This window comes from Orcinus orca, chromosome 12, assembly GCF_937001465.1.
Source record: "Orcinus orca chromosome 12, mOrcOrc1.1, whole genome shotgun sequence".
NCBI lineage: Eukaryota > Metazoa > Chordata > Mammalia > Artiodactyla > Delphinidae > Orcinus > Orcinus orca.
In genome coordinates, this window is record NC_064570.1 from 29,341,359 (window position 1) to 29,365,454 (window position 24,096).

General features: G+C 37.7%; 1 protein-coding gene across 9 annotated transcripts in view; it reads right to left on the minus strand.

Annotated features, from left to right (window-relative positions):
* The window catches only part of EYA4 (EYA transcriptional coactivator and phosphatase 4), a 298,986-nt gene that overhangs the window by 208,282 nt on the left and 66,608 nt on the right, over window positions 1-24,096 (minus strand). The gene's annotated exons all lie outside the window — the stretch shown is intronic.

Here is a 24,096-nt window from a genome sequence, read left to right on the forward strand (position 1 = left end):
TTTTAATTGAAGTAGAGTATTCAGTACTGAATTGACCTAATATTGTGTCAGTTTTAGGTGTACAGCAAAGTGATTCAGTTATATTTTTTCAGATTATTCTCCATTATAGGTTATTACAAGATATTGAATATAACTCTCTGTGCTATACAGTAAATCCTTGTTGTTTATCTATTTTATGTATAGTAGTTTGTATCTGTTAATCTCATACTCCTAATCTACACCCCCCTTTCCCCTTTGGTAACCGTAAGTTTGTTTTCTATGTCTGTGACTCTATTTCTGTTTTGTATACAGATTCATTTGTATTATTGTTTGTATTTTTTTATGACACTACATATAAGTGATATCATATGACATTTGTCTTTGTTTGACGTACTTCACTAAGTATAATATTCTCTAGGTCCATCCATGTTGCTGCAAATAGCAATATTTCATTCTTTTTTGGCTGAGTTCATTACATTAACATTCAATAAGAGATGAGAGAATAGACTATTAATACTCATCACATTAACTTCTATTTGTATCACTATTGTGAAGGGTAACCACTTGTTAGCTTGATGTTAAGTATTTAATGGCACCATTTCAATGATAAAAATATCACTATGGCCTTGGGTTTGCATTGAAAGGTGGAAAGAAAATTTTCTAAAAAGAGTTAACAAAGGAATAAGTAGGATTCTAATGTACATGTTCATTTTTCTCATATTATGGAAATAGGTTCATGATTATGAGAATTTTTTACTTGCATAATTGCACACACATTACTGCACCCATGTGGTTTGTTTTTCTAATTCACTCCCTGGGACATCCTATAGGAGTTCCCACCTTAAGTCTGGGGTCTCCAATCTACAACCCCACCCTTCTTGTTCTCTAGATTTCCGGACTTTGTCTCCTGCCCCCAATTGACACATGATCACCTAAGAAGAGTCCTGCTTCACTCTCCCACTACATAAAAAGCACTACTGAGAAACCTAATTGATAGCCCCATCACTTCTCTGTCATCTCCTTCAGGGCAGGGACTCTTGTACTTACCTTTAAGTGTCTACTGCAAAGCCTGATGCCTAGCCCCTAATAGGCACTCAGTGAATGAAGGTATTCATACATTTATTATGTGGAACCACATGAAATTATCATTTTTGGAGGTCAAAAAAGGTCAAACAGTGGTAGTTCTATAAGGTCCAACCTAATATTTTTAGCAAATGACTATAAAGTGCATACTCTTAGGTAGGGACAGTTCTAACATATATCAACACACTTACTTCTCATAACACCTCCTAAGTAGTACTTTTATTATTCGGATCTCGTAGATGTGGAAACTAAGAAAGACACAGTATGGTTAAGTAAACTGCCCAAGGTCAAAAGGCCAGTGCATTTCACTATGTTATTGTTCCTGACATTGATTTTTACAGAGCAAATAAACTCTTATAGTTGAGGATATCAGTATAAACTTCTGATTTTAAAAATTAAGACTTTTTGGTTGTTTCCACTGAAAGGGCCTAAACACAATGACACTCCAGAAGCAATGAGCACATCTTGGTTTATAATTGCCATTCCCCACCTAAAGAAGGAGGATTCCTTGCGAAAACTGGCTGATTTGAGAGCCAGTGAAGTGATAGCACAAAGCAAGCCTGGGACACCTTCTTGCTCCAAAGACTAAAAACGGACTCAAAGATTTAAGTGGGGCATATCAAAAGGACGCAGGAGTTGGTTTGAGGGGCTCCCACTTCAATTCAGGACAGTTTGAGGATCAAAAATAATAACTTATAAAGGATAAAAATATATTTAATTAAAAATAATCCTTGAGACCACAATAAGAGAAAAAAGGTAGACAGGTCAGAGAAGAAAGCTCTTCTTTACAGAAAAATAGCAAATAATACATATAGAAGAAATAATAGACCTTGGAGATTGCCATTTCGCAGCCCTCAGCATCATAGTTAATTCAGGCAATAATCATTAGTGGATGCTAAAACCACAGAGTGAGAGGTTGAAGAAGAGCATCTTCATGCAACCTGAAGGTATTTACCCCATAAAGCTGGGAAGAGCCACCTCAATGCTGGGCTTGGACTCAGACCCTTGTGTGTTTACAACCTTCTGTGCCAGCAAGAACCACTGTGGACTAGAGAAACCCTTCCTGCTAAGACAGATGTAAAAGTGCTGCATAAAAATCAAATACCTTTTAAAGCATGGCAAGAAAGTAATGAAATTCCTCAGAGGACAAAAATTAAAAGACTGGAAAATTCTGCAGGGTTAGTGAGCACAGGCTGGGGTTTGCCCTAGAATCAGTCCCCATTGGACTCAAACTTGGGTTTCAATGAGGCAAAGCCAGGAGTTCAAACAGGTGAGATATTAGGATCTGGACATTCACATCAAGGTGGGATCCTTGAATGGCTGCACCCGCAGAGATGAAGCAGGAAAAGCCCCATCTTGCATAGGACGATGATGGGGCCACATGTCTGTCTTGACCTTGGCTTAGATGGGAAAATAAGAAAACGCTTTCCTGAGAATTCCTAACCACAAGCCCACAATCACTCAATCTGGGAATCAAAATTCATGCTACATGGGTTGCCAAAAAAATTTAAATCAAAATTTAGTTTAAATTAACCCCAGATGATTGGGCTTCCAGGCATTTGGCAGAAGCAAGTACGAATTCTTTGTGGAGGAACATATTTTAAATCCAGGTCCCACAGGATTCCCACAGATAAAGTTCAAAACAACATGAGCTCAAAAACAAGAACACAAATACTAACCAAAAGAATGACAGTTGTAGCTAGATTAATATAAAACCAAATAGATTTTAGAGCAAAGAGCACTTGATAAAGACATTAACACATACTGATAAAAGCTAATTCACCAGGAAGAATGCACAATTCTAAATTACTGTGTGCATGGACCCAGTAACATAAATATATACAAAGCCAAAATACAAATACAATTGTATTTGTATTTAAATTGTATTTAAATAAACCAATAAATCCACCATTACAATAATAGACCTTGGAGATTGCCAAGGTCCAATAAACCAATCGTATTTAAATAAACCAATAAATCCACCATTACAATGAGAGATTTTAACACACCTATCTCAGTAACTGATAGATCCAGTGATGCCCCCCACACACAAAAAATTGATAGGTTAAGTGACAAAACTCTGTAATATGGAAGCTTTGAACAACACAATTATGTCTAATTTAATGGATATACATGGATAGATGATAAATAGAAAATAGACAATAAATGAAAAACAGCCAAAGCCAATAAATGTGCTTGGAATGATGAGACATTTAGGAAAGAACAAACCTACTCCACATCATACAAATACTGAACTCTTGATTTCCTTCCCAATCTTCCTTCCTGAAAATTTTGTCATGGTAATATTCATCATAAGTCAAAAAACTTATGGTCATCATTGACCCTCTTTTTTCCTCTTAACCACGTCCAATCCTTTAGCTTATCTTGTTGGCTCTACTTTTGAAGAAGATTCTACCACTTATCATCACTTCTACAGTCACTACCCTAGCCCAAACCACCATCATCTCATGCCCAAACCACTGCAATATCCTCCTAACTGGTCCTCAAACCCTTTCCTGTGTCCTATGGTCTCCTCTTCATCTAAGATATAAGCAACTTCATATCAGAAACACATGCTCAAATCTTTCCAATGACTTCCCATCTCCCCCCGAGTAAGATCCAAACTCTTGACCAAGTTTTGGCGCCAAACCACCTCTCTGGTCCCTGAACCTACCTTCTTCCCTACACTCACTTTGCTTCAGGCACACTGGTCTCATTTTTGTTCCGTGTTCACGCCAAGCAAGTTCCCATCTTCACAGCACTGCACGTGCTGTTCCCTCTACATGAAAGCTCTTCCTGCACATATTCCCATGGCTCATTCTTTCACTTCCTTTACACCTCTGCCCAAATGTCAGTTTTACAAAAGGAGTTGACTCTGTCCATCTCTAACCATCAACCTATAGAAAAATAGTATGCACACCTCTTCCTCTATCACTTTCTATCCTGTTACACATCTTTGCTCATTTTCCATAGCATTTACCACCACAGGAAAAGTGTATATACTTTGTTTCCTTTTTTATTTCACTAGAATGTAAAATATTTGAAAGCAAGAACTCAGTGTCTTTTTTTCCACTGCAATATTTTCAGCACCTATAACAGTCAGTACCTAGCACAGAGTAAATACTCAATTAAACTTTAAAATAAATTCACCAATAAATAATACATATGATATAGCAGAGTAAACAAGGACCCCGGGGTCAGACAACCTAGATTTGGATCCAGTCTTTGCCACTCATTATGTGAATTTGGGCAAAATCATAACCTCACTAAGATTCCATTGTCTCATTTTCAAAAAGGGACTGTAAATACCTAAATTGTAATTATAATTTTTGCAAAGATAAAAATTACATATATACACATAAATTTAATAAGTGGGAAACATTAATCATATATAAATCACTGTGGTTTATAATTACTAGGTGCTTAATAAATAATATGTGTCATTATTTTTTATTTTTGGAGACACCTTTCTACTATATCTCTCTCTGTAATGACCAAGCTGGATCTCAGTGCAAGGTCCTAGAATATTGTACCAGTAAGACAGTTGCCCTGGTGAGGCTAAATAAAATTCTTTGAATACAGCTTCAAATCTATTTTTTCTAGGTGCGTTCAGAGTCTTAGCATTAATCAGTGATTCGATTTGTCATCATGGTAGGGGACCACTTGTATGCATAATCAGATGAAGAACTTATTTATATAACAATCATTTAAAGAATCCTTTGAAACTCAGATATCACTTGAAACATTAATTTTGTATAACTTGTAAAAACAAACTGTATTAATCACAAACACGCTCTGCATGCATAGCATATTACAACTCACATATTAACTTTGATGCAGCAGTAAGAAAACAACCAGTTTTTAAAATGGACCAGAGACCTTAATAGATACCTCACCAAAGAAGATGTACAAACGGCAAATAAGCGTATGTCATCAGAGAAGTGGAAATTCAAACAACAATGAGGTACCACCACATATCTATTAGAATGGCCAAAATCTGTAACACCGACAATACCAAATGCTGGCTAGGATGCGGAGCAACAGGAACTCTCTCACTCATCTTTGGGGAAAAGGTAAAATAGTGCAGCCACTTTAAAAGACAGTTGGGCAGTTTCTTACAAAACTAAATATACTCTTACCATGCATTCCAGCAATCATGTCCCTTGATATTTACCCAAAGGAGTTGAAAACTTATGTCCACACAAAAACCTGCACTTTATGGCAGATTTTTTTCATAATTGCTAAAACCTGGAAGCAACCAAGATGTCCTTCAGTAGGTGAATGGGTAAATAAACTGTGGTACATCCAGACAATGAACTATTATTCAGCACTAAAAAGAAATGAGCTGTCAAGCCATGAAAAGGCATGAAGGAACCTTAAATGCATATTATTAGGTGAAAAAATCCAATCTGAAAAGGCTACGTACTGTGTGAGTCTAATTATATGACATTCTGGAAAATACAAAACTATGACAACAGTAAAAAGATCAGTGCTTGCCAGGGGTTGGAGGGAATGGATAAACAGGTAGAGCACAGAGGATTTCCAGGTCAGCGAAAATACTCTATAAAATCCTATAATGATGGTTACATGTCATTATACATTTGTCCATACTCAAAATCATAGTACTGAGTATAGCTCATCTTCCTGGAGCATCACTTTTAACAATGGGGCTGGGAGAGAGAAACAGTGCTTGAGTGAGATAATCTAACTACATTTTTAAAATGTATTTTCTATTTTAAAATATAAAGATACATTACAGAGGAGAATGTAAAACATGAATAATTCTTTTTTCAAAATCAATCATAAGCCTCCCAAGAAGTTTCATTTGAGACTTTCTATGGACAATTACAGACTCCATCCTCAACTTGATATAAAGAAATATAAGGATTCTGTTCTCTCAACTGCTCTTCAACATGGTACTAGAGGTTCTAGCCACTGCAGTAAGGCAATAAAAATAAAAGGCATTTAGACTGAGGAATGGTAAGGTAAAACTGTCTTTATTCACAGACAATTTTATTGTCTATACAGAAAACCCCACACAGTAGAACTATAATTACTTGGCAAGGTTGCACAATAAAAGATCAATATACAAAAACCAACTTATTTCCATATACAAGGAATGAACAATTGGAAATTCAAATTAAAAACTTTTGCAATAGCATCAAAAATATGAAAGACTAAGACATGGATCTGACAAGCTGTAAGACCTGTATACTGAAAACTACAAAACATTGCTGAGAGCAATTAAAGAAGACATAAATATATGGGCAAAAGGCCTCACACTGATTGTTAAGATGTCAATTGTCCCCAACTGATCTGTAGATTCAATGCAATGTCAGTCAAACTCCCAAAAGGTTTGTTTTCCTTCTCTCTTTTTTTTTTTTTTTGGCAATTAACAAGCTAAGACCAAGAAAATGCATGACAGACTGGGAGAAAATATCTGAAAGTATATGTCTGATAAAGGATTTGTATACAGAATACACACACACATATACACAAACACACATGCAGTTTGTTGTATATAACTTATACTCAATAAAAGTTTAAAAATTAAAACAAATTAAATAAGGCAACCTCTTGTTTCTGAAGGATTCTTATGTCATTTCAAAAATCAGTTTTAAGAAGCACAGGATTATGTGATCCTTAAGGTCAGGGACTATGACTTCTGTTTTTTCTTTCCTTTCCCCCGGGGTCTGAAACCACACATACAAGTCTTAACAGAACAACTCAATTTAAAACTATAATTATCTCACAAGCAAGAAGTCTGGAAGGAGGATGTGCCAGGCTTGACAGCTCAATAATTTCATCAAGGATGCAAGTTCTCTCTGTCCTTCTGGTTAGTCGTCTTTAGCATTTTAGCTTTTCATTCTTAGGCTTATCACCTCATTCTCAGAGAATGGCTAAGGCATCATATTCTCCAAAGCAGTAATCAATGAAGGGATGAAAGAAAGGAGTCCTCCCTCCTGTAACACTCTATTTAGATGAAATAAGATCTTTCCCAGAAGCCCCTTGGGTCACCCTCCCAGCACTTGACCAATCACTGTCAGGGCAGACTAAGATTACCATAAATCTGCCTTCAAGCAATTCCACATCTAGAACAGTGGGTGGCCCTCAACAAAATCAGGATTCTGTTAACAAAGAAGAAAAGAGGTAAATGACTAGTAGGCAACTGAAAAAGTCTTCTACCAATGTTGAGTTACAATATAAATAGAAACCCTGAACTCCTTTTACTATTACCGATATACTTAACTTCCTATCTTTTATATTCCAGAGAAAAAGCATGAATATAAATGTTTCACTGTTTACCCATAGATAAATGGTTTCAAAAAAGCACTTCTGGTAGTTTATAATACAATATGCTTTAAAATAAGGGTTAAATAACCTACACTCAGTTGAAAGAAAAAGAGAGAGGGGGTATGACATAGGTATTAAGTAATTGTGAAATATACTAGAACACAGGGTTTGAAAACCTGCTGCTACCATTGATTTCTGAATCTCAAAGAAATAAAAACAGAAAGCAAAACACACTAATAAAATCGATCTTGACATGGACAATACAGAATATGAAATAGTAACTTTCTTTGTAACGCTTTAGTCATTTCTTATGATCATTTCATTTTTACCAATGTCATTTTCTTCAGAAACAATTAAAATTAGTCCACATTCTCTGTGCAGTAGAGCACTGCGGTTGGGTTCAGTGTGAGAAGCCTCAGATTTATTCTATTGAGGATAAGAAATCCTGGATAAGGGTTTTCAATGTGTTACAGAACACTGGGAATTGAATATGGTAGGGATTCAAATCAGTCTGAAATTATCAGTAAAGCTTTACCCTGTGTGACTTCAAAATCCATCAGTGGAAGTTCTCTAGACTCAAAACTTCAACAAATGTCCTAAGTGAAAGCTCTGGGACATTAAAAAAAAAACCAAGCATGCTTGGATTGTAAAGAACACTGCCTGGGACTCAAAAATCCAGGTATGAATCCTCTATCATCCACTGGCTGTGGGTGATAACCTCTTTAATCTCCCTGGTCCATAGTTTCATTGTATCTATGAAATGATAGAGTTGGACTGTTTGGTCTCTGCTGTCTCGTCAAGCTTTAAAATGCAAAGATTATGCCAAAGGGGCAACATTTAGAAAAAGGAAAAAGCTAATTAAATAGGCATCATTAACTTTCTAGGAGCTTTTTCTAAACATCCAGATGTCAAAGGATATTATTTAATAACATTATAAAGTCTGAAAAAAGCTTTAACAGCACAAAAATTTTCCTTTTCTATCAATTCCTAAATTTGTTACTTGTCCCAAAGACAGAGAAAATCAGACACTGGGAGCACAGTTTTCCTCCCAATCTCTTGTATAAAAGTTGATACACTCAATCTAATAGAATCTAACAGCAAAGCAACTTCCGGCTTAAGAGCCCAACATCAACATTCAATCCACCTTCATGTAACAAATACCAATATCCTGAAGACCTTCAGTTAATTGCCTTACATCTCAAGCTTAACATTAAGGGCTCAAGAATGGACATTATGTGCATACAATTCCAATGACAGTGCAAGAAACAATAAAATAAACTAAGGGGAAAAAATTAGTCTAGCATTAAAATATTAAACCTACTAAACCAGAAACGCTCGGTGTAAAATGTACTCCCTTGAAATTTAGCAAATTCACTTAACATTCTAAAATAATTATGTGTAACCTGAAATTATCATGAATGATTCCTGATTTACTTCTGCAGAATAACTTATGCACAATGGAATGTGTCGGAATCATCCAAAAAGTAAGCAGATACCATTACAGAAAATACCATATAGATGTTTAGCAGACAAGCACTCCAGAAAGACATCTTATCCAACCATTGATAACAAGTTACTGAACAAACGTTTAAACACCTCTTAGGATTTTTCACAGAGTTTCAATCACAAATTATTTTCCTAAGATAATATGCAAGTCCTTTAATTTTGAATGACTTTCGAAATCCAAGGCGTTAAACAAACAAAATGAGGGAAAAAAGCATCAGTCTAGCTGGGATCCCAGCCTATAAAAACCTTGCTTCATGGAAGAAAAAAAGTAAGAAGTCCACAATCTCACAGTGAGGATGGAAACAATCAACCCAACAGGAATCATTATGGATATTATTATGCAAATCACAGAGGATTGAAGAAAGGGGGAGGCTTCAGTCCAGGGTGAGTGAGCAGAGGTAACTACCTTTACAAGAGTCTCATTGAAGGATACCTGCACTGCTAGACAGCTCCAGTTAGCAGTGCCCTGACATTGTCCCTTTCATCTTATGAAAGTGCTCTCAAAACTGAAGTCATAAAGGCTTTTTACTTTAAACTTATGGACTCCCAGGGGCTTCCCTGGTGGCGCAGTGGTTAAGAATCTGCCTGCTAATGCAGGGGACACGGGTTCGAGCCCTGGTCTGGGAAGATCCCACATGCCGTGGAGCAACTAGGCCCATGAGCCACAACTACTGAGCCTGCGCGTCTGGAGCCCGTGCTCCGCAACGAGAGGCCGCGATAGTGAGAGGCCCGCGCACCGCGATGAAGAGTGGCCCTCGCTTGCCACAACTAGAGAAAGCCCTCGCACAGAAATGAAGACCCAACACAGCCAAAAATAAATAAGTAAATAAATAAAAAGCCAAGCATTTGAAGCCCTTTAAAAAAAAAAATTAAACTTACGGACTTCCAGACTTACTTCCCTTAATATTAATATTTGAAGCACTGTTATGATCTGTGACATCTACTCTATACTTTTCATAGCTGAGCACCATAACTAAACTGTGGCCATATGTAGTTAAACAATATACAAAAGCATACAATGTATATCAATTTGTCAAAGTTATGCATTTAAAAATCACTGATTATACACAGTAGTTATCAAATACCTACATGTTATAAGATTTGTAAAATAAACAGAAAACTTTGAGGCAAGGGCTATTCAGACAAAAGTTAGCTAAAATAAAGGTATAAAGACATCCTAAAAACAACCATAATATGCTTTTAAATCTTTGTTGAATAAATATTTTAACTTCCTGTGCAAGACTTTAATCTATTGTTTAATTCCGGGTCAAAATGAAGTAACCCAATTATGCACTCTGTTATATAAAAGGCCCAGAGGATGAAATTACATCTCTCTTTAATAAGATCCTTTGAAATCCTACCCTAGAGTAACTTAGCAGCCAAATTATTTTTCTTCTGTTAATGCTGATTGAGCAGTAAATAATAACTGGGAGAAAAACAAACACGTAAAATAAAGTGTTTCACACCTTTGCTGGAGAGTTCTTAAATGACCCTGAGCTACCAACAACTTCAGTATAAGCTCAAATGCAATTATTTTATCAACCTCTAAATAAAGCAGTAATTCAAGGCAGTTTTCAGGGTGTTAATTTTAATTTCTAGCTGTTAAAAATCTGTATACAAAAGTATTCAAATTTTAGTGCTGAGGTTGAAACGAAAAAAAAAATCTTGTTTCAAAACACAGTGCTGAATTGATACAGCCACTATGGAGAACAGTATGGAGATTCCTTAAAAAACTAAGAATAGAATTACCATATGACCCAGCAATCCCATTACTGGGCATATACCCAGAGAAAAACCCTAATCCAAAAAGACACATGCACCCCAATGTTCATTGCAGCACTATTTACAATAGCCAGGCCATGGAAGCAACCTAAATGCCCACTGACAGATGAATGGATAAAGAAGATGTGGTACATATATACAATGGAATATTACTCAGCCATATAAAGGAACGGAATTGGGTCATTTGTAGAGATGTGGATGGACCTAGAGAGACTGTCATACAAAGTGAAGTAAGTCAGAAAGAGAAAAACAAATATCGCATATTAACGCATATATGTGGAATCTAGAAAAATGGTACAGATGAACCGGTTTGAAAGGCAGAAGTAGAGACACAGATGTAGAGAACAAATGTATGGACACCAAGGGGGGAAGTGGAGGTGGGGGTGGTGGTGTGATGAATTGGGTGATTGGGATTGACATGTATACACTGATGTGTATAAAATTGATGACTAATAAGAACCTGCTGTATAAAAAATAAATAAAATAAAATTTTTTTATAAAAGGGTTTAAACATTAAGAACGAAGCAAAAAAAAACAAAGAAAAAAACCCACAGTGCTGTTGCAATGGCCTTAGCCCGATAAGGTGCTTAAGCCCTCCGAGCCTCCATTTTTGCATCTATAAAATAAAGGGTTTGGAAGAGCAATCTCTAAAGTTCCCTACCACCTCTAAAACAAGCCCACTAGCCCTCAGTATCAAGCATGGCTATATGAAAAGGAGATAAATTAGGCGAGACATTTAATATAAAGGAAACATGAGTGTGCTTTTGAATCTTCCTAAAGACCCTGGTATAGAAAAAACAGCAGACTCCAAATTCCACCTACGCCCATTTTTTAATCAGTAGACTGAAAAATAAAGAACCATCTATTTTATAGTCTTCCCTCTGCCCCTTTCACATCATCTCTGGTGTGACCTGCGAATTACAGAAAATGTTAATATAAGAGAAATGGACACAGATCAAAGCTTTTTCTCCTTCAGTATGAACCCTCAAAACATTTCAGCGTCGTTGCTGCCGCTGCGGTTGAAGACACAAGTCAGGGTGGAGGACTGAAAAATCAAGAGCGCATTTTCCCCGGGGACTCGCCTAGCAGTTAATGTTGGAGCCAGACTGCCTCGGTTAAAATCCTGCTCCCTCACCCACTAGCTGGGTGGCCCCCTCATCTATAAACTGGGGGATAATAATAGTGCCCACCTCATCAAGCTGTCGTGAGAATTAAACGAGCTGATATACACAAAGCATTCAGAAAGCCCAAGTGAGGACTGCATAAATGTTAGCTGTGAGCATCTGGGGCTCACAATCTAGGTATAATCCGCTGTCCACAGGTGTCGTCCACAGCAGTTTGGGGAAAACAGTAAAAGTTAAAGGAAGCAGGCAATGTCTGCCCCTTCTTTTTGAACTCTCTTTTACTTTTTTGGCAGACCTTTCTCCACCCTGCCATGCTGGCTCCTGCCAAGAGATTTAACATGAACTTCTTCCCATGTGAACACTAACAAGGGTATTTGCATCCTAAAGAAGTCTGAGCAGAGAAATCAGTCCTCCGTCCAAGAAGATATGAGATAATAGTATTCCACGTACTTTGAGGCAAGTACTTTCTCAGTCCAACTCTACTGTCTAATTTGCCACAATCCCATCTACATAAATAGGCTCTTCTTTTTGTTAGATGTACTGATATCCAAAGAAAACAGAGAAAGCAGTTTCTTCCAAAGAGGAGAGGCATTTTCATTGACCACAAAAGTGTTTATTTTTCTCTTGTCTCTTCCTAATGGTTTTGATGCAATAAATAAATAAATAAACTTTCCATGCTAACACACAGCCTTAAGTCCTAATCAGTGTGACCTACTTTGCTAAAAGAAAACTGAAAATGTCTCACAATATTGAGTTCTAGGAGATCTTCCATTATTTAAAATTATGCCTATTGCTGATCTTCTTAAGCATTTAATACTAATTATATTACCTAAGCATTTAATCCTACCATGCTTCCATTCACTTCCTGATCTTGCACTTCCCTCCTATGGAACTAAATAAAAAAGAATGTCATCCAGGGAGAGCACCTCAGAATATCCAAGGACACGGGCATTCTCTAACATTTTCAGTCAGAGGGTGGATCCCTCCCTCATCCCACCATTATCTTCTCCATTCTGACCTCCGCTGACCCTTCCTCCCTCTATGACAACTTGAGTCAATTCTCCACGGAGTCCTTTTCCCCCGTCACCAACCACACACAAGCTTCCCCTTGTTTGAAAAAGGTGTTCCCTTCAATCACTCATCTGCTTCTCTTCTTTCAACATACAAACTTGCTCTTACTTCCTCATCATCTCTTCTGTGTTCAACCTCTGAGATGTCTCTACATCTTTTCTGTGTTCAACCTCTGTGTTGAACTCTAAAAGGACTGTGTCCCGAGGGGCCACCAATGGCCTTCTAATCAACAAATGAAATAGCCTTCTTCTCAGCCCCCATTCTGCTTGCCTTCTTGAAATGTCAGAAAGTGATGACCAATTCCTCCTGAAAGTTATTCTTGGACACTGGCTCTGAAGACAGTATTACCCTGACCTTCCTTTCTTTTCCCTATCTCAGTCTCTCCTGATCCATCTTCCTCCTTCCACTTCATAAACATGGTATTCTCCTAAGTGTATTCTCATCATCCTGCCCTTTTGCCAGCTATAATTTCCCCTTATATACAGCACCTTAAAAAATACTGTTCTGCTCTACGTGACCAGCCTAGACATCTCCTCCACAGCACCACAGAGCTTTACCAGTTGCTAGTTTGACGTGTTCTCCAAAGTTCTAAATTCAAACACATCTGATTACCTAAGTCACTGACACGTGGTGCTGAACTCTTACTGGTATCCCCTAAGCTTGAAACTCCAGGATAATCCTTGCCTTTTCCTTCTCCATATCTACCACGCACCTTCCTCCCATTAACCCTGGTGGTTAGTTACCCAAGTTCAGTAAAGCTTCAAGTTCTTTACATGGATTCTTTCCTAGCTTTCTTTCCACTGTCACACATTTAGGCCAGGAGTTGGCCACGTATGGTCCACAGCCTGCCACCTGTTTATGTAAAAAAAAGTTTTATTAGAACACAGCCATGCCCATTCACGTATGCATTACCTATGACTGCTCTCACACTCCACCAGCAGAGGTGAGGAGTTGTACAGAGACTACATGGCAAAAGCCAGAATGATTTACTGTCTTGACTTTTGCCAAAAAAAGTTTCCTGCCCCTGGTTTAAGCCCTTTTCAGCTCACACATAAACTGCTTCAAGGGCCCCTAAACCATCCTCCGTGCCAAGTTGCACACCTTCACTAATCTTCCTACCATCTGGTTAATTTTCCTAAAACAACATTTTTAAAATACTATTCTCTTGCTCAAAAATTATGGGACTTTCCATTACATCCAAGATAAAGGTCCAAAGATAGGGCAGCATCTTATACATCTCTACACTTCATGTCATGACAAGCATCATGCTGGTAACCAAGTACCATGTAAATACTGAAACTTGGCTTCAAAGACCCTTTCAGTCTGGTCTCAGGACTTCTCAGCCAGAGTTCCCACCACTCTACATCTTCATCCCCATAAAGCTTCTCATTCAGTCATTCTAATCCATCTACGGTTCCTGGGCAGGCTTTACTGCCTTATATGTTGCACTTTTGAGTTTTCATTCCTGCTATTCACCAGGCCAGGATAGGTCCTATTGTGTCCATACAGTTCCATCTTTTCTTTCAAGATCAAGTTAACATATGACCTAGCCTATCTAGAATTCCTTTCTTGACCTTTGTTGAACAGACTTTCCCTGCTGATAGCATAGTACTTATTATTCTATACTGTTAACTTGGCAATGTTGTTTTGCTTAAGTTCTGTATTATCATGTGTTTGTCTTTTCATCCCAGTTCCCTCAATAATTTAATATAGCATATTATATTAATGTTCAGGTAAACTTCCTCAAACATTTCGCAGGGAATAAATATATAAACAAATAACTCATTGAAAGTAGACATAATATAGATCAGTGATGCTTGCCTCCCCCCAGAAGACATCTGTCCACGGCTAGGGACATTTTTCATTGACTGTCACTAAAGAAAGAGAGTGGGGAAGGGGGGGAAGAAGGTGCTACTGACATCTCGTGGGTAGATACCAAAATGCTTCGAAACATCGTCCAATGCACAGGATAGCCCCCACTACAAAGAATTACCCCACCCGAACGTCAGTAATGCTGAAGCTGAGTATCCCTGATGTAGATCAATTCTTTGCTAAGCTGGGATGCATAGAAACATCATATCTAGGGCTTCCCTGGTGGTGCAGTGGTTGAGAGTCCGCCTGCCGATGCAGGGGACACGGGTTCGTGCCCCGGTCCGGGAAGATCCCACATGCAGCGGAGCGGCTGGGCCCGTGAGCCATGGCCACTGAGCCTGCGCGTCCAGAGCCTGTGCTCCGCAGCGGGAGAGGCCACAACAGTGAGAGGCCCGCATACCGCAAAAACAAAAACAAACAGAAAAGAAACATCATATCTACAAACACAGCAATAGGAATGTAATACTTGTTGATTATTTTCTTCTAAATATTTATGGGTTTTTGTTTCTTGGACAGAAAATGCAAAGAAGTGAATGATGTTTGAATACCTATTCGGCTGTATGCTGGCTTTTTCTCCCGAGACGGGTAAATTCAGTAACCAGTAACTCAGGCATAATATATGATCCTTAGGAAATTTGAAGGAAAGCACATCAAAGGAGAATTCACTGACTTTGGCAACATATACTAGCTGCGGCATACCTCAGTGCTTACAGGTGTTATGGTAGTAGGACAAAGACGCTGTCTTATGTAAACTGTCATCTCTTTAACGTCTAAATTTGAATGCCCCAGAGCTCAGTCCTTTCAATTTGTCTCTATCTAGACTTCATCTCTTGGTGATCTCAACCAATAATAGTTCTTTAAATACCATCAATACCCTGGAGCCTCCCAAATTTATTTCAAGTCCAACCTTCTCTCCTGGGTTCCATATGGTTAAAACTAACTGACTCCCCCAACATTTCCACTCATTTTTCAAATATCAGGTAAAACTTATTATGTCCCTATTAACTCAGTTGCTTAATACTCTCCTGGGAAGCTGTCCTCCATTCAGGGCCTCAGCAATTCAATCTTCCTCCATCTTGGAGCTCTGCCATCTTTACCTGCAACCCTCCTCCTCATTCTCCACACTAGGCAGACATAGAGACCAAAGAATCATGCACAGGCTTCTCACTGCCTCAGCCTGGAAATAACACACACATCACTTCCCCTAAACTAGCTATATCGTCCTGTCTAAATGTAAGGAGGCTAGGAAGTGTAGTCCCGGATGCACCAGAAAAGAGAAGTATGAGACAGGGTTGGTGAAAACACAGCAGTGTCTCTGCTGCCATGCCTAAAATAGAACTCCTGATCTCCACCCTCAACCTGTTCCTTCTAACTCATTCCATCTCAGTAAATGCCCAACTCCATCCTTCCCACTGCTCAGAACGAAGACCTGGAAGTCAAGGTCTTTCTTTCTTTCTCTCACAATCCGCATCCAATCCATCAGCAAGTCATCTTGGCTCTACTTTCAAACCATATCCTGAACCCAGCCATTTCTCACCCTTTCTACTGCTATCTTGTCCATTTCACACCTGGATACTTGGAATAGCCCAGCTTCTACTCTTGACCTCATGTGGCCCCTTTTCAACATAGCAGACAGGATGATCTTTTAAAAACTTAAGTCCTATCATGTCATCCCTAAGCTCAAAACCCTCGAATTGCTTCACATGTCGCTCAGAGCAAAGCTCAAGCTCTTACAATGGCCTAATGACCTCTACACGACCTGTACTGCTCACCTCCACACTCCCATTCTGATCACTTCCTCATCTCCCCCTTGATTTCTCCACCACTGGCCTCCTTTTTATTCCTTGACTGTATCAGACATGATGCCATCTCACTTTTTTCACAGTTGCTGTTCCTTCTAACCAAAATCCACTTTCCCCAGATACCCACGTGGCTTCTTCAAATCTTTGCCCAATGCCATCTTCTCAGTGAGATCCCCCTGACTACTCCCCCAAAACTGCAGCTTGCTCCACCCGCACATCTTAGCTCCAGAACTTCTATCCTCCTCTCTGCTTTACTTGGTTTTTCTGGCCGCACTATTACTTTCTAGTATATAACACTGGTTTCCTGTTCATCTCTCCCCACTAGAATATAATAAGCTCCATGAGAGTAATATGTGTCTACTGTGTCCACCAAGTATTTCCACCATCTAAAACTATGCTTCAAATATAGCAGTTCCTCACAAGTATTCACTGAATAAATTAGTAGCTACTGCCCAAATCTCATTTTAAAATAACTCTAGAACATCTTACAATCATATATTAAACTAAAAGTTTGGGCAGGACAGAAACTGTAATATATTTATCTTTTAATCCTTAGTTTAACAAATTTCCTGACAGAGAGTGAGAAATTTTTATTTGTTTAATTGCGTTTGTTGAATTATCATCAATTTTCATATACTCTTCTATCTTACCACTCCCTGTTCTAAAGATTTAGTGACGACAATTGTGCAATTGATTTATAATCGTAGTGGAATACCTTACATTTCTCTCCACAATATTTAAAACTTTTGCTCTTTGTTTAAATAAGTTGAGATCAAGTTGAGCTTCAATCCATATTTTAAGATACCAAATGTATTGAAGGGTCTGAAAACCATTTAAGTTGATGAAAGCAGGTAAGATAATGTGTGCAGCAGCATGGATTCTGGAATAAGACTTGGCGAGCTCACACTCCATCAGCACAGCTTTCTAGCGGTCACAACCTTGAATGTGATCTCTAAGCTCAGCATCAGCGTGCTCTCCTTTCAGTCGGGGTTATGACGGAGCCTGCCACCTGGGGCTGTTGTGTGGTTTAATGAGATGAGTCACACAAAGCACTTAGCATGACAGCTATCAGTGAATGCAACCTGTTTTCATTAGTGAATATTTTCCATTTGGCATATACCTTATAGCAAAAGTTACGTTACATTAATTTCCCCACTTCTCAAAATTATTGAAGCATAAAAAAACAGATTATATTTCTATCATAAATAGTTACTTTTATTTTAATTCATAAGGTAGAATTATTGGACAATCAATATACCATATGTAAGTTGTAAATTTAGATAAGAGACTTCTGGTACCCAAAGATATCATCGCTCTCATTTGCACCTATACTATGCAAACAAAGTGCTCAAAGCTGGATAGCTACCCAGCTCAGGATCAGCAAGTATGAGCTTTGGTGCCACCCCTCCTCCCTACCAAGTTCATGGCAGATTGCACTCTACTGATAATGTTACTCTTCCAATGAGCCAGGAGGTAGCTTTAGGGTTCTTTTCCACATAGTTGCCACAAACTGATCGGAGTTGACAGAAGAAAAGTCTAATATTTACTCTCTAGATCTTGACCAATGGTATGCAATTACAACCCGTATTCTGTATAATACGGAGCTTTCCTTCTCTCTCTCTTTACATATGTGTGTGTATTCTAAAATTTGTGGAAAAGTTTTACTAAATTAAGTTATAATTTTAGAAGGTCATAGAAAATAATAATTCATGGAATCTTCCTGTGAATCTTCATAAGCTCATGCAAAAATATAGAAATTCAAAGTTAGAAAATTGCTTAAAATGAAAGAGCAAGTCCCAATGACTAATAAAAATTAAAATGTATTTAACGTATCTACTTGGTAATGTCACCGTTTAGGTAGGTACTCTATTATCTAAATGCAAAGCAAAGCCATAATTGGCAATTGGGAGTTACAATAGTTCTGAAATTGATTCAGCTTTAAGCAGAATTCCATTGAATTCTGAAGTATATTGTCCAGTTGGGTGGTATAAAAAAATACATATTGTAAATATGGTTCTTTTGACTAGTTAAAAGGAAAAGTTCTTCCAGATTTGTAGCCTCAAAAACAATAACCTGATTTCGGTTAGATCTGAATAAAATACACTGTATGCATGATCTAAAATCAATTAAACTATCCAAGAAAAAAGCAATAGAAGAGTAATAGGATTTCCAGATATTGATAATGTTACATTATCAAAAATGAAATAGTGATTTAAACTGAAACTAATAAAAATAATTATTTTCTACATAGTGTTGAAACACTGATAGAAGTTGGTGATTCTGAAGCTCTACATCTAGATGATAAGTTTGATGGTATATTCAATTCCATACAATAGCTAGAAAACTGTCTAAATGGCTCAGAGAGCAGCTCAGGTTTTAAAGATGTGCTAGTGGCTAGTGGCTAGTGGCTATAGTCAAAAATGATAATATGGAATCTCTAAGAACGAACAGCTGAGGAATAATCTAAAATCATTTGGTATTCCAGGGGTGAAAAACAGAGACAGAAAAGAGATTAATTTATTAAACTAACTAGAATTTTAATATGCATTATTAAATTAGCAGGTTTGATGCAAGAAAATAAATACTATTAGTATCTACATATATATGAACTTCTAAAAATACTGCTGAAATATATGATGCAAAATATGTATCCAATGGATGTGACTTAATTTAGACATTATTAGTTGAAATATGTCATCAGTAATATAAATTAACTGATTCAGTAACAATGTTTTGCATATGTAGGAAAATTCAGGCCCTTAATGTTTTAATATTAGGGAATGCAACTGTACCATAAACTGTAACTCATTTTATCTAATGAGTAGCCACTAATATTTTATTGTATAACATATACTACATAAAATTAACAAACAACATGTTTTCAAACCTTCTAGCTTGATGATTAATTTAGGTCAGACTCCCTCTCACTTTTTTTTTTTTTTTTTTGCGGTACGCGGGCCTCTCACTGTTGTGGCCTCTCCCATTGTGGAGCACAGGCTCCGGACATGCAGGCCCAGTGGCCATGGCTCACGGGCCCAGCCGCTCCGCGGCATGTGGGATCCTCCCGGACCAGGCACGAACCCATGTCCCCCTGCATCGGCAGGCGGACGTTCAACCACTGCGCCACCAGGGAAGCCCCCCTCTCATTTTGATATGAATGAATCAGACCAGAAAAAATCTGTGGGAATCTTTAGCACCACCAAAGTAAGACTTTAAAATACCTCAGTGTATAAAGATACTATAGAAGCTATAAAAACATAAATATTGCTCAGCCTTTATTTGAATACAAGGAATATAATATATTTCAGAGTATCAAATGAACTTCTGATTATCAGTATAAATACTGTTTTGTATAATCTAGATTCATATTTATTAACAAGAGCAACATTTCCTTAAAAACTGTAACAAGCTATAATTGGATATAACAAACCGCTACTAAATAATTATGAAGTTCTAATAAAGAACTTCAGACAAATATGAAAGTTAAATCTTAGTTTAATTGCTCACCTCTTAAAATTTCCTAGATTCTCTAAGCCAGACTGCAAAAAATGATCCAGATATAATGCAAAAAAAAAAAAAAAAAGGACCAAACTTTGTTTTGATCACATGCTGTTAAACTAGCGTTACATGTTATATGCAATTTTTTTTAAATGTTAAGTGATACATGAATTCATGAGTCAGTAATCCATTCTGAGAATAACATTTTGGCTTTCTAAAATTTGTCAGGCTGTTCATTAACATACCTTACTAACAGTATATAAAAGCTTTTGAAGAAAACATTTATTGAATGTCAGCAAGAATTGTGCTAAGAAGTAAGGATACAAGATGAACAAGACCCACTATTACTTTTAAGTAGTTTATAATCTAGTAGAGAGGCAAATAAACAGATAAGATTTCAGTTCTGTGGGGTAAGTCCTGGGATAGAGGTAAATGCCAAAGGGTACGGCAGCACATTGTAGAGGCCCCTGACCCAGCGTGGCTGACAGCGCGGGGAAGGAGGCAACCTGAGAGGCTTGTTCAGAGGCAGTGAAGCCCTCAGTGAGTCTTCGAGATTTACAAGTTCTCCAGTGGGGAAGAAGTCCATATGGAAAGAGGCTATAGTGCTAGCAAATGCATAGAAACCACAGACTCTGCAAGATTCAGGGAACTGAAAGAAGCCAGAAATAAGACTAGAGATACAGACAAGCAATTAAGTCTGTGTGCTTTACTACACACTTGGGATTTTCTCTTGAAGGCAAGAAAAGGCCTGTAGAATAATGATGGGATTAGGTATGTAAATTAGGAAGGCCACTCTAGAAACAAAACAGAAAAAGACAGTTAAGAGATAAAAATAAAGATCCAAAATAAGGATATAGAGATAAGAGAACAACTTTGAGAGATATTAAAAATTGAGAATGGATAGGACTTTGAGATGGGGATGCAGGAGAAAAGGACGACTACCTGTTTTCTGAATTAACGTACTCAGTAGCTGATGATGCCATCCACTGAGATGGGAAGTAGTGGAATAGAGGAGAAAGGGGGGGAAATTGTGAGAGGAGAGCTGGTGAGTTCAGTTTTCATCTGCTGAGTCCATAGACCTCTGTGCTTCCAGTCAGGGATGGCTGCCAGAAGGTAGTTGAATATGCAAGAATGAACACACATACTCATTAAAGACCATATGAATATACCAGGCTATTGTAATATTTGCTAACATTTATTGAGTTTTTACTCTAAGGAAGGCATGTGCTGAGTCCTTCTTATAACATCTTTTTATTATCCTCCCCACTCTACAGTTGAGGAAGAGTTTGAGAAATTTCCCAATGGTATTTAAGTGTCAGAGATGTTTGATTTCACAACTCAAGTCCTTACCTTACGCTGTATCATGCAAAATCCATTCATTACAGGTTTTAGGACTAGATAACAGTGGGTTCAATTCTAATCTCTGCTACTTAAGAGTTGTTTGAGCTTAATAGTCTCTAAACCATAATTTCCTTATCTGTAAAATGGTGACCATAACAAACACATTACAGGGATACGGTAAGGATGGGAGAGAATATACAGAAAATGCTAGATGTGCATTAAGTGTGCAAACTGGCACCTATTGTTATGTCTATGCCTAGAGAAAAAAAAACTCTTTCTTGAAGTAAAATAGCTATGATCTAAGTAAATTCCCTTTCATCTTATTATGAGCTCTCTTTTAATTTCACCCTATTTGTTCTATATCTTAATAAACACTAAGTATCATTTTTCAAAAAACTTTGAGACATTAATCAATATACTCTGGAAGATTTAAAGATTTCATTCAAACAGGAATCATTTCAATGTAATGGGAGTTGATTCTATAGTGAGGAAAGTCCAAATAAGAAAACTCAATTGCGATAAGGCATGGAGAGAGCTTTGGACTTGGAGTCAGAAGACCATTGCAAAGTCCCAACTCTGACTTGGGACTTAATAGACTCAAGTGTCCCTTTGCACATGGACAAGATGAACAGATGAGCCTGTATGTTCTTAAAAGTCTAAGAATGCTGAAGAAGAAGGCTTTATGATGTTTATAAAAACCAAAGCAATTAAGCCATGAACACTTGATGCAAGCTTCAAGTTTCCTGTGGTTTAAAGCGGAAGTGCCCACTCTTGATGGCCTATCAAACCACTCCACAGATCAGGAGCTGTCAGTTTGACTCTGACGGGATCATAACCCTCAGATGGAGAGTTCAGTGTTGGCGAAGGAAAAGAGAAAGGGAGAATGCAGAGCAATCTTTCCTTCTCTCAAAATCTCTCCCATTCTCACCACCGATTCAGCAGCTGGGTTTGAGCTGAGGTCACCCAAGACTTCTGATTCTCAAACCTGGCTGAACATTAACAACTCTGAGAACTTATATATTTTTTTTAAATACTGAGTTCCACAGCCCTAAAATATCACTGGAAGGAAACTCTATACGATTTACAAGTGGTGGGTTTCACTTTGTAAAAGGTGGTATGAAGCATTTGGGGTAATAACCTCACTCTAATGGTAAACCTAAAACTATATTCTCTTTAACCTCTTTTAACTGTATTGAAGCAAAAATTTGTTCTTAAGTATATACACACCCTAAGGTAATTAACTGGATCAACCATCCCTGTTTGCACAGACTCCACCTGCTTTAGCTTTGAAAATTCTATGTCCCAGGAAATTCCTGGGTCTCTGGAAAACAGGGACAGTTGGTCAGTCTAACACAGACACACACACACACACACACACTCACGCATACTTGCACACATGGACACAAACTTTTAAGTAATCCTCAGTGTGTTAGAACAAACTACAGATAGACAGTAGTCCTCTCATGAAGCATTGCCACCAAGATCATGTCATCATTCACTCAGGTATGTATATGGTCACACTTACAGACCTCTGACGTCACTGGGATCCAAAAACATAAAATGGCATGGGCGACATATCATCATGCTCACTATCATCCCTTTTGCTAGAGTCTACACTACCGATACTTATAATTCAATAACCGGAATTTTAAAAAAAATACCTTGAAGCCCCTGCCTACCAACTGCCTTTTGTCTACTTCTGTAAAACTCGAGCCATTTCTGAGGAATAAAATCTCTACTATTTGACAGATTTTTTAACAGCCTTATGGCTTTGTAATTTTTTGTTACATTTTTCCTGTAATGATGCCGTGTGAAATTAAATAATAATATAATATACAAAGAAATTAGATAATGGTCATGATGTCTGTCTGTAGATTAAAAACTTGATTATCATTTCATCTAAATGAAATTCTTAATAGAAAATAAATTAAATTAACTTAGAATGGCATGTATATACCAGAACACACATTATTCTGACTTTTTAAATTGAACTTGTTATAGAAATCGTTTCTAGAACCACATTATTATACACCAATACACTGTCCTCTATTGCCTGATGGAAACATGAGACTTTAAGTTCAAGTCATAATTATACAAGCTAATGGAGACTAGCATCAGTCTGCATAACACACACGTAGTAAGTACACGTATCTCCTTACTTGTGACATCACTAGTTGTCTGTGGGCAGAACAGCTTGGGCCGCTGTTGGCAGAACTGTGGGATTGTGAGGGAAGATCTCCCACTGACGCCCGTTCCACACACTAAAGAACTAGTGTCATGGAGATACTACTAATAAGTTAGGAGGAAAGGCCATATAAATCCTTTCCCTTTGAGAAATCCGAATCTTAAAATAGTTGCCACCAATCTTGTGCATTCTTCACTCTCCAAAGAGCTTAGCAAATAAGGAAATCCCTTCAGGATTGTGGTCACCATCCTTGAAATGAACAATAAGCATGCTAGTAATATGCTTCTCCTTTCATGCTTCTGACATTCAACAACACATACACTGTCCAAGCACATCCGGAATAAAACCCAACAAAGGAGGTGTGTAAAGTTGTTGAGACCATCAAAAACACTCGGCATGATTTCAATGCCCTCATCTTTCTACCACTGGCTTTACAAGTAGACAGTCAAGAAGACCTCAAAACATGATATCATTAATCAGAATGAGTATACATTTCCAAAGGTCTGTTTTATGATCTTGAAAGAGGATTTAAAAATCAACTAAAAAATAACCAAAAACT